Source organism: Hypomesus nipponensis, chromosome 24 (assembly GCF_054491055.1).
Source record: "Hypomesus nipponensis isolate SF chromosome 24, ASM5449105v1, whole genome shotgun sequence".
Taxonomy (NCBI): Eukaryota; Metazoa; Chordata; class Actinopteri; order Osmeriformes; family Osmeridae; genus Hypomesus; species Hypomesus nipponensis.
In genome coordinates, this window is record NC_140384.1 from 3,098,439 (window position 1) to 3,109,077 (window position 10,639).

General features: G+C 42.7%; 1 protein-coding gene across 2 annotated transcripts in view; it reads left to right on the forward strand.

Annotated features, from left to right (window-relative positions):
- Window positions 1–10,021, forward strand: part of ipo11 (importin 11) — an 86,948-nt gene extending 76,927 nt beyond the window's left edge. Inside the window, exons 30-32 of one of the 2 annotated variants that reach the window (XR_014742239.1) lie at window positions 8,994–9,031; window positions 9,234–9,360; window positions 9,628–10,021. The gene's annotated coding sequence lies outside the window, so the exon portion shown is untranslated. The remainder of the gene's footprint in view (window positions 1–8,993; window positions 9,032–9,233; window positions 9,361–9,627) is intronic. The other variant, XR_014742240.1, reaches the window with a different exon arrangement.
- The last annotated feature ends 618 nt before the right edge of the window (window positions 10,022–10,639 follow it).

The window sequence follows — 10,639 nt, forward strand, 5'->3', positions numbered from 1 at the left end:
TGTCCTTCCAACTTAATGTTTACTAATTACACATTCACATCCCAGAACCTGAATCGCTGGGACACCGTTGGAGGAGATGGGTATTTATTCCACATTGCTTCCAGGTTTTCATTCTCTGAATGTGGAGGCACAGGATGGTAACTGTCAGCTGTTGATCCGTAGCACTCTGAGCCAAAGGGAACTCAGATACATTTAACCTTGTGATCCTTGGAAGGACTCCGCCAAAGTTTAAACAGCTGATGGATGTATTCTTGAGGTGGGATAAGGTCCTGAATCAATGTTACAGCGTTATTGCAAACAGTTTTCTTGTTGGGCAACTTGGACTGTATCACCAGAAACTGAAAGCTATCAAACGAGAGACTAAAATGGTTAAACAATGGTCTCCTCAGGTAATGGAGAAACTAAGTGACTGTTTGTATTGTCATGACTGGTCAGTTTTTGAAGAGGTATGTCAGGACTTTGATGAATATAACTAAACTGTTACCTGTAGCATACATGTTTGTGAAAATGCGTGTATTCCGTCCAAGTCTTGTCATTGTGTACAGCAATATTAAGGCATGGTTTAGGAAAGTAGTTGCTCATGATATCATTAGCTAATGCTAATGATATTAAAGGTCAGTTTCACTAAGACCACTGCTTCGCTTATTAACGACTACAGGCTGCTAGACAATCTGTGTGTTCTACAGTCACAAAGTAGAGCACCCAGAAAATCTTACATCAGTCGTAAGAACCTCAGCAATGATGGACATTTTGAGCACCTTGTTTGCAATCACCTTATGCAGCTAGCCTATACTCTGATGGATTTGCATACAGACTAGCAGGTCTGTTGAGCATTATATGACCCTCTGTCTACATTTCATCCCGCAGCACCTACTACCTATGCTCTGGTTCTCTTTCTTGTTTATAGCTCAGCCTTCAACACAATTGATTGGATTTTGGACTTTCTTTCGAACAGAACTCAATAAATAAGTGTAAGATCCTGACCATAAATACGGGTCTCCACAAGGCTGTGCCACGACCTCTGCCGTGCACTGTACTCCTATACAAATGACTGTATGGCTTCTCCCTCCTCGATGGAGCTGGGTGCACAGTGAGGATCATTCTGTCCGATTTCTCCAGTCCCTTCTAACACCATACAGCCTCAGCTGCTGGGGGAGAAGATGAGGCGGATGGAGGTGGTTGCCCTCTTGGTCTCCTGGGTGGTCAACTGTCTGTCGGTCAAATCAACATTTGTGAAGCTGCGGAGCTGTGTCTGACCGTGTTCGTCACAAGGGCTCCCCAAGGAATGGTCCTGTCCCCCTTCCTGTTCTCTCACCTCCAACTTCAGAGACTTGTCATCTGCAGAGGCACAGGGTCAACTGACTTTGTTGGGAGATATGAGAAAAAAGACCTGCAGATTCACATGTTCACAATGTTGTCACAATGATGGTTGGGAATTTCCAGAAGTCTTAGGCCTCCTCTACCCCTGTTCTCATTCAGGGGACTAATGGTGAGACAGTGGAGTTCCAGTACCCCAGAGTCCATTTGGACGAGGCTGGAGAGGGCTGGTAATACCACGACTCTACATAAAGAGACAGAGCAGGCTCCACTCCTTGAGGCGGCTTCAGTCCTTTGATGTGTGCAGCCACAACTGCAAGGCATTCTACCAGTCCGTGGTCACCTGTACCATCTTGTTTGCTGTCGTGTTTTGGGATGCCAGCATCAAGGCAGGTGATGCCAAAATAATTAACAAACTGATCAGGGAAGCAGGCTCTGTTCTGGGGTGTAACCTTTGGAGGAAGTGGCAGAGGCAAGGACACTTTCCAAGCTACTGGCCGTTATGGACAATGCCTCCCACCCGATCCACAACATGGTCGTGGTGAAATGGAGCACCTTTAGTAGCCTGCTAGACTGGTTACACCCCAATGTCACAAGGAGTGCTATCGGGAGCCCATCTTGCCAGCAACCATTAGACTCTCTAATGGCTCACTCTGAGTCGGAACACTGGCAGTGCTGCACCACTCACTCACCTCCATTCTGGACATTCTCGTTCACTGTCTGTAATTATGTGTTTGAACCGCTCTGTTTGCACTGTTTAGTATTAGGTACAGCTCACAGTACTTGGTACACCACTCCCAATGGGGGATAGGCAGACCATTGTCATAATGACAGCATCTCAGCACAGGAACCTAGAAGTGGAGCAATGTGGGTTTAGAAGAAAGTCATCATTTCAAGAAGTTAGGGATTCACCTAATAGGCTCAATCACTGCACACGTTGTAGAAAAGTGTGTGTGAAGTCTAATGCACATATAAGTACCTCAAGTTCAAATGCTGTACAACTTGAACTTGGAAGGTTACACTGCCATACCTGTTGCACAAATCTTACTATGTTACAGTGGTGCACAGGTATGGTGCTTCACAGGTATGGTGCTTCACAGGTATGGTGCTTCACAGGTGATTAACCACTATGGGGGAAGGTGTGCCTTTTTGTGTTGAGAAAAACACATTCAAGCATGTACATTCTGTGATAATGCTGTAGCAGAGAGTAAATAAAAAGTTGGAGTGGAACTTGTAGAAATGTTTCTGCTAGGTCCTTCATACTCTCTGAGAAAAAAATGTGCTTTGATCAAATGTTTCTATGGGCAAGCCAAGCTAGCAATTTGGTTGTCATGTACAATATGAGTTAGGTGAAATAGATTAGGCTTATAGACCTAGAAACAATCTTGAAATAGATGGTATTTACATCACTTAGAGTTGAATAGGCATATATTATTCACTGATAATGTGTTGGTGAGTTTGAAAAAGTGGCTAGGAGTCTGCACTGTAGAAGTGGAGGCTTGAAGTGAATGTAACAAATGTAATGATATAGTATGTGATGAAGTCTTTGTGGGTCAAATGTTGTGCGGTTGGAGGGTTATGTGTGTGAGTGGGGGGCAGGTGATGGGGAATCACGGGTGTTAACAAAAGACTTACTGAGGTGGTTTTCTGTGAGGATGTCTCCATAAACAGGACCTAAAGTCTCTATATCTCTCCAACGCTCTTTCCCTTATCTCTCTCTCCCCCCTCTCCCTCTAAGCCTGTTTGCAGTTTGGGACATGGAATGGGTACAGCTTTGCTAGGGATTACACTGGTTAATGCCTTTGCTTGGCTCTGCGGGAGAATCCAGGTGGTCCCAAAACAATATATCTCATGATTATCATACCAGACAAAGCCTGGTATGACATATTGGTCAGAACACAAAGCTGATGTGGAGGTTTTATTTTATGTTGAGTTAGTCAGTCAGATTACTTGATTTATCAAAATATTCTTATTTGTCCTGTAAACCACGTCTTTCAGAAGATAAAATAACAAAAAGGATTTCAATGTGCAGTTAGCTTACATGTATGTGTGCTGCTGTGTGTGTGGACCATTTTGCAAGTGTCCATCATAAAACCAATACTAAATACCAGTCATAAAATCACAGCCTAACCCCAATGGGGGTTTATTAAGAATTGAGCAATTACTGTATGAGCATGTGTGTAGAGCAGGGTGAGTGGGTGGGGTGGGGGGTATACAGTCTCCTGGTTACTTAAGAATATTAAAAATGAAAGACTATTAACATTTTGAGCCTCCTAATAAAGGGCTTTCAATTCCATTTCTTTCTAGGGTCATACATTTACATTCACATTTACTCCTTTAGCAGACGCTCTTATCCAGAGCGACATACAGTAAGTACAGGGACATTCCCCCTGAGGCAAGTAGGGTGAAGTGCCTTGCCCAAGGACACGTCATTTTGCACAGGGGAATCGATCCGTCAACCTTCCGATAACTAGCCCGACTCCCTCACCGCTCAGCCATCTGACTCCCATAGTCCCATAGTCATAGTCACTCATCCAGTACGTATGGAGTAGTGCTGAGACTGTTTGCTTCTCTGAGACAGTGATATCACTGGCCTACACTGCTGAGCCAGAGAAGGTGGATGAGATGCGAGCAGGGCTGAGCTTCTGGAGATATGGCAGAAAGAATGAGTTGTAGCTCTCTCTTTTATTAGGTGAATGGATAGATATTATTAGATGTCAAAGAATTATCTTATTATTGTGTTGTAGTGTGGTTTGCACGGTTAAGATTAGCAATACTTAGTTTATAATAAAGTATAGTAGTTCTTGGGGCACCACCTCTGATTCGTGGAAGGGACAGAGGAAACCTTGTTTAATAAAATAGCACTCGTAATAATCAGTCTAATCTTAAGTAGTGAATTCTATGAAAGTAGAGCCAATCATATAACGTGAGAGATGAGCAAGTATTATACACAATGATTTATTTAAGAGAATGTAATTATATTGAACACATACCAGGTAAGTTATGGGTTAGTTGGGCTAAAGCAGTACAGTAGGCCTAGATTCTAATGCGAGCGCAAAACACAATGGTTGCGTAGAGCGCGTGTGAAGGGGGAGGGGGAGAAGTTGAGAAAGAGGTAGAGAGGAAGAGGTTTTCTATAGTAACAATGGACGATCAATGGAAACTGACCTAACGATGATTAAGTTAAATCATTTGTAAAATACAATCAAACATCAACAATTCAAACACAACATGCCAATATGTCACAAGTAAGCAATATTGCAAATCGCAGTTACTTTTGTCGGTTTGAAGAACAGAGTCAATGGTTCGTTATGTCCAACGAATAAAAACGGAATCTCTCGTCAAAGTTCCGGGCGCAAAGTGAATGTGCAGGTTATGAGGAAATAGACTAGAGTGTGCACCTCCAGTTGATCCTACGAACGAGCGGGGGTGATTGTACGTTTGGGGGTTAAATACCCCAAAGAACAAGGGGGTCATCCCTGTGAAGGTGACCTCTCTCATTGGTCAGTTACTTCCACCTGGGCGTTGTCCTGGGACCTGCCCAGAGGTGTGAAGTGGCTGATAGTTTTGAGTTCCATTATCTCAAATGTCCATGGAATGCTCAAACTTCAGAATATAACAATACAACGTTCATAACTGGTTTTGTTAGTATGATACAATTATTTTGATACCAAGATTGACTGATTTAACTATACCTGAAGGGAAGTTATAATCAAACATCAATTAACAACGTTCTAGGTAAATGAGACAAACACATTATAACACATCGACTACTGTCCTTGAATTAGTGTCCATGAGCCATGTAGTCCTTTAGAAAATGTTTGTAAGTCCACACAAGAAAGTTCCTTCAAGTAATTCCCTTTGTTCTGACAATGTGAGACCATGGTCTCTGTTCCTGACCCCATGCTGGGTCAGGAATTTGAAGCTCCTACTCTGGGAGATAAGGACAAAGGGGGACAGACCCTTTCCTCGTCGGGGGTAGGGGAAGGTGTGGATGGTACCATGCTTTGTCTGTGGACTCTCTGCTACAGTGTTGTGAATTTATTAAAAGAACACTAATGGACTAACTTGGCAAGAAAACAGGAAATGAGCCCAAGTGTAACTGTAAGTCAAGTGAGTTGTGCTCACTTGACTTACAGCTGGTTCAGTTGGTTGAAATGGACTTTGATGGAGTATGTGTGTACTGGATATATGGCCAAGGTGTTCTGCTATAGCCTGTCACAGGTGATCTTCCCCTGCCACACACACACACACACCTCTGAAAAGGTGATCCATGTTTCCATTCACACATGGACTCTCCAGGTACTCTCTGAGAATATTGTGTGATTGACCAAGATAATAATCTACAGCAAATGTTTCTATGGCCTGATGTGTCATGAGGAAAGTGCCACAGTATCTCCAGATCCCGCATCTGATGGCATTGTGAGGTACTGCATGTACCCCAAACACAGATGTGCTCCAGCACAGCCCAGGGACAGCTTCATTTTTCTTCATCTTCTTCTACCAACCGTGTGACTTCGGTCAAGGTTCTGGAATTGATATGCATTTACCAGTCAGCGTGTGGAGAAGTGGAGAGACTGCAACATCATACGAGAAAAAAGTTCTCAGGAATAATGAATAGGCATTGAAATGGTACGCTTCAAAGTATCTCTTGAGGCATGAGGGTCAGAAAACTCCTTTTCTTATGGAACACAGACAAAAACAAAATTAAGACAGAACAGTCTCCAGAAAAGCAGGTTGATGAGTACAAAGGCAAATACGGCTAACTCAGACCTCTGATCCTTTTTTGTTCCCCAATTCTAAAAAAACATTGCAATGATCTTGCCCTTTTCCGCGGCCAACGTATTTAGCCGAGATGTGTTCAGTGAATCCTCCACAGTTGGCCTGTTCCTATTTCATCCATGATTTGCCGTCATTCTCTTTTCTAGAAACTGTCTTCGAGTTGAGATGTGGGTGCAAACATTCATCTTTCATGAATGCTTTAAAAAATGTTTTTACCTTGTCTCTTTAATCGGAACCTCCACAACCTAATTAAATGAGGCTGCACTGCGAGAACTCTTAACGAAGGCTAGGGCTGTCTTAACGAGCATTCAGGCAATTAATGACCAAGCACCCGCTACGAGGGACACCAGCAATGCCATTTAGCTCACTTAGTATGGAAAGCTTGCCACCGTGAATGTGACTTATAGGCTATTTGAGTTTGAATGTTTTTGTGGATGGATGATAAGGTAAACCTTTTCTTTCAACTCATACATCTTACAATACTGTATGCATTTAGTGGGCTACGGAATGAAAAGACGCAGATGGATTTGCTTTATTGGTCAGAGATAAATAATAAAGCTCCTAATTAGCTATGATTTGAAGTTCCCCTCTTTCCCTCGAGAGCGAAAACCAAAGAGAAAGACTTAAGAGGGGGAGAGCGAAGGGAGCGGGGGAGAGAGGAAAGGGAGAAGGGAGCAAGAGGGGAAGAGAAACCGAGAAAAACTGAAAAAGGGGCAAGTAGAATGAGAAGAGGCGTAAAGAGACTGAGTGAGAGACAGGCAAAAAAAAGCAACAGCTTGAATGGTAAATGCAAGCAAATCAGCACCTGTCTGTTCAGCCACACAATGATGGGTTTTCGCCTGGAACGAGACGATTGATTCATGGCACCACTTTCATTGATCCTGAATGGACGTAGACCAAGATCACCAGCGAGACATTCTGTGCGAGTCCCAGCTTTATGCTGTATGTGTGGGGGGTAAGGATGTGTGTGCAGGAGGTGGTAATGATAAAGCAGTCTGGACATGTGGTGTTCTCGAAATGTTCTCCTCTTGATGTCCCTCCAATCCCCTGGGACCAGTGAAAAGGAACGTTAACATTTTGTACTTTGAGACAGGAGGGGGGATCGCGGGCCAGTGGCGTATAGATTCTGGGTTCTAACAGAATACTGAGGTGTCAGACAGTGAACTGTGTGTGTGTGTGTGTGCTTTATTTCTATAAAGCTACAAATCCAGTTTTCAATCTGCCAAGTGGTTTTGCTTGATTGAACACCTCACACCAGGTTTCCTTTTAATATCACCATCCCACTTAATGCAATGTCCCTCTGGACAAGAACCAGCATAAACTTTTTCAATACACTTTATGGTTCTGTGCATGTCCAGAAATGTCCATGTACCAGTCTTTCCAGTGTTGAAATCTACATGCAGAATATACTGAGTGTATGCATAGCCATAGAGCCGCGTTAGAAAATATATGTAATTCAGAGTCAGAGAAAAGCGACTGGAGCTGCAATGAGTATTTGTTCCGCACTCGATATTAGTCTGAAAATCTATATCCCAGAAATGGTCCATTCCCAGAAGACTGCATCATAAAATGCAGAAAGGATAGGGGCTGGGGTGAGGATAGGGGCTGGGGTGAGGGAATGACAGAGGTTCCGGAAAGATCCAAATCGAGGCTTTTGCAGGCATGACGCAAGATAAGATGATAGTTGGATTATCTGTGGTTGAATTTCTGAAGGACAGGCAGACGAGATGTGAGAGCTGAATGGCAGAGAGGACTGGAGACTTCAGCAAGGGGACACAACACAAGCAATGTCGCTGCTTCTCAGTATGGTTCTGTGGCTTGAGGAAGAATCTTAAAAAGCATATATATGACTATTAACCATGTTTGTTGTTCATTTAATCTTCCCCTCAGACTGATGAAAAACATAAAGGGAAATTATTAATTGAAAATGATGTATTGTCTTTTAATCCTTTGTCATTAGTCAGTTTTTGCTAAAGTAAAAAAGCATGCACCTGTGGGACATTCAGTAAATTATAATAAGAGTAAGAAGTTTGAGTTGTTTGAACTCTAACAAACTGAATGAGTAAGAAATGACAGCAATAATAGTTATTTAGAGTGCACACAGGTTAAATATGCAAATAGGCAAATAACCTTCAGTACATGAGCCAATGAAAGGAGACAGAAAGATAATGATTGGAGAGATAGAGGCATAAAAGAAAGAGAAAGAAGGAGAACAGGAAGGTGTTAGAGAGAAGGTGGGAGAGATACGGATGACAGCAGAGTATCTGTCTTTCAATTTACTATTGATCTGTCGATGAAATACAGTGGGTACATATACTGTAGTACTGATTAAAACATGTCCCACAAAACACCAGTGATCACTACTGTCAGTTGGGATTCTCATCAAGGTGACTGGCAGCCATGCCTGCACTTCCTTCACTGTTACAGATACAGAAGGCAAATAACAGGAAAAAGGAAGATTACAGATTGGCCTTGAAGATGAACAGGCTTGAAGGATTTGGCTTTGAATAGCTAAACTCTCCCTCTAATTCCAGGCCAAGTCAGTATCTATTATTTTAAATAGGGTCTCAGAAGACTCCTGCATCTGTAAAAGACCTCCAAATTCTCAATCGTTTAAATCAGGGCAGAAAGCAGGAAAGTATGGAAGTTGCCTTACTAAAGAGGGAAAGGGAGGAATGGAGAGAGGGAGGAATGATTGAAGAGGAAATGTTGCATGCTCGCTTGGAGTGCCCATGAATGACTGAATTGGGGACAGAATATTAGAGAGAGGAGTATGGGGGAGAGATGAATGTGCAGTGCAGAGGAGTGGCGGGAGGGAAAAGTGGGAAAGAGAGGGAGGTGTGGAGGAGAGATGATTATTAATCTGTGTTTCTCTCCCTCAACATGGGACGAAGTGCTGCTTTGAACCCCCAATGTGAATCCGTGACCATCGGCAAGTTTGTTGTACATTGCTGTTTGTATGCGTGTGTACTTATTTACACCATTCACACCATAGTCTAATATGTGTGTGTTTGCCTGTGTGCGTGAACTTTTTGTCTGTGTGTTTACTTTCAAGCTAGTTTAATCTGCCACAATGTCACAGTTTGATTTGGGTTAAGTCCCACAAAGGTGACAATTGTTTTTCTTCTCCTCAGCTGAAATGACAGCTCCAATGCAGCGTGCGTTAGATCAACAGCAGACCAGCGGGAGTGACACAACAGGGGTTAGCCATTCAAGGATACTAACTCTTTCATACAAGACACCGGCACTTTCTACTGACTGGTAAAATATCTGTTTGTAGTCTTTGTGACTTACTGTGATTTTAGAAAGCACAATATGGTAATTTTCTCTACAATTCAACAGGAACAAAAAAGAATTGCATGACACATTGAAAATGTTGGCTTTTTGTTGTCAGTGGTGTGTGTGATTCTACGTAAGCAGCCCATGGTGAAACTATTCAAATTATTTTGAAGGTCCTGAATGTCTTTTTTCTGTTCTCTTATTTTTTATTTGATTTCTTCCTCTTCTTCACTGCCTCCTCATCCTCAGATCCTTCTCTTCCTCATCACCTCCTCATCCTCAAAACCTCCTCTCTTCACCTCCAAGCTGTGGAGATTCTGATTCCAACTTTAGCTTCCTTGTTCTCTTTGTTCTCAAAAGCCTTTAACCAATTGAATGCATTCGACAAACAAGAAACATGACTAAACTCACGTTCAGGTAATGGTGAAGGCTTGTTGTGCTAGCCTACTTGGGAGCTGCGTTCACACACGCCATTGTGTGGCAACATAATTAACTATGATTTGCAATGATCACAATAAAGTTGGACACTTTGGTCATTATCATGTAAGCGTGAAAGAACTTAACACATGAATGTCATTGACCTGTAAGCATGTCTCGCCCTTCCCTTTTTGTGTAAGTACATTTAATAAAAAATAACGATGCAGATATGCATTCACATCTCCTTCCCCCCCACCCCTAGATTACCTTTTGTTTATTTTTCCTCACATTAACTTTTTGCTTTGTGGCCTAACACTGAATCAATTCCTGCATTCAGACGCATACAGATCGGTCTTTGGCAAGCACTGTTGAGGCCAGGCATCTCTTCTGAATGTAGAGTGTTGGATCACCAAAGGAGAACCGTCTGAGCCTGATGTGTTGCCTGTCCTAACTGCGCTTGCTTCCAGACAAAGGATGTCTGCTCAGGTTCATGGTGTCCCCAGCTGTTCAGTCATCAATACATACATTTCTTTCGATTTATCCTTGGCTGTGTGTGTTTGTGTGGCTATCAATATATTGATTCATTGTGCAGGGTGGCTCTCAAGAGGCTGAAGGCTGTGTGAAATAATTGAGAGATCTGGTTGGTCAGCTCGTCGGGTGGTTGTTTATGAACTGGTACAAGGTCAGACAGTAGGATGCTAAGTAAACAGATGGATTGCATTTTTTGCATTCTGGTGTTATTTTATGAATTAAACAAACAAACACCTAAAAAGCGAAAAGGCGCACACAATTTGTGACTGTTGAGACCAGCGTGCTCTAACCTGAAGAGTTAACGAACAAATCC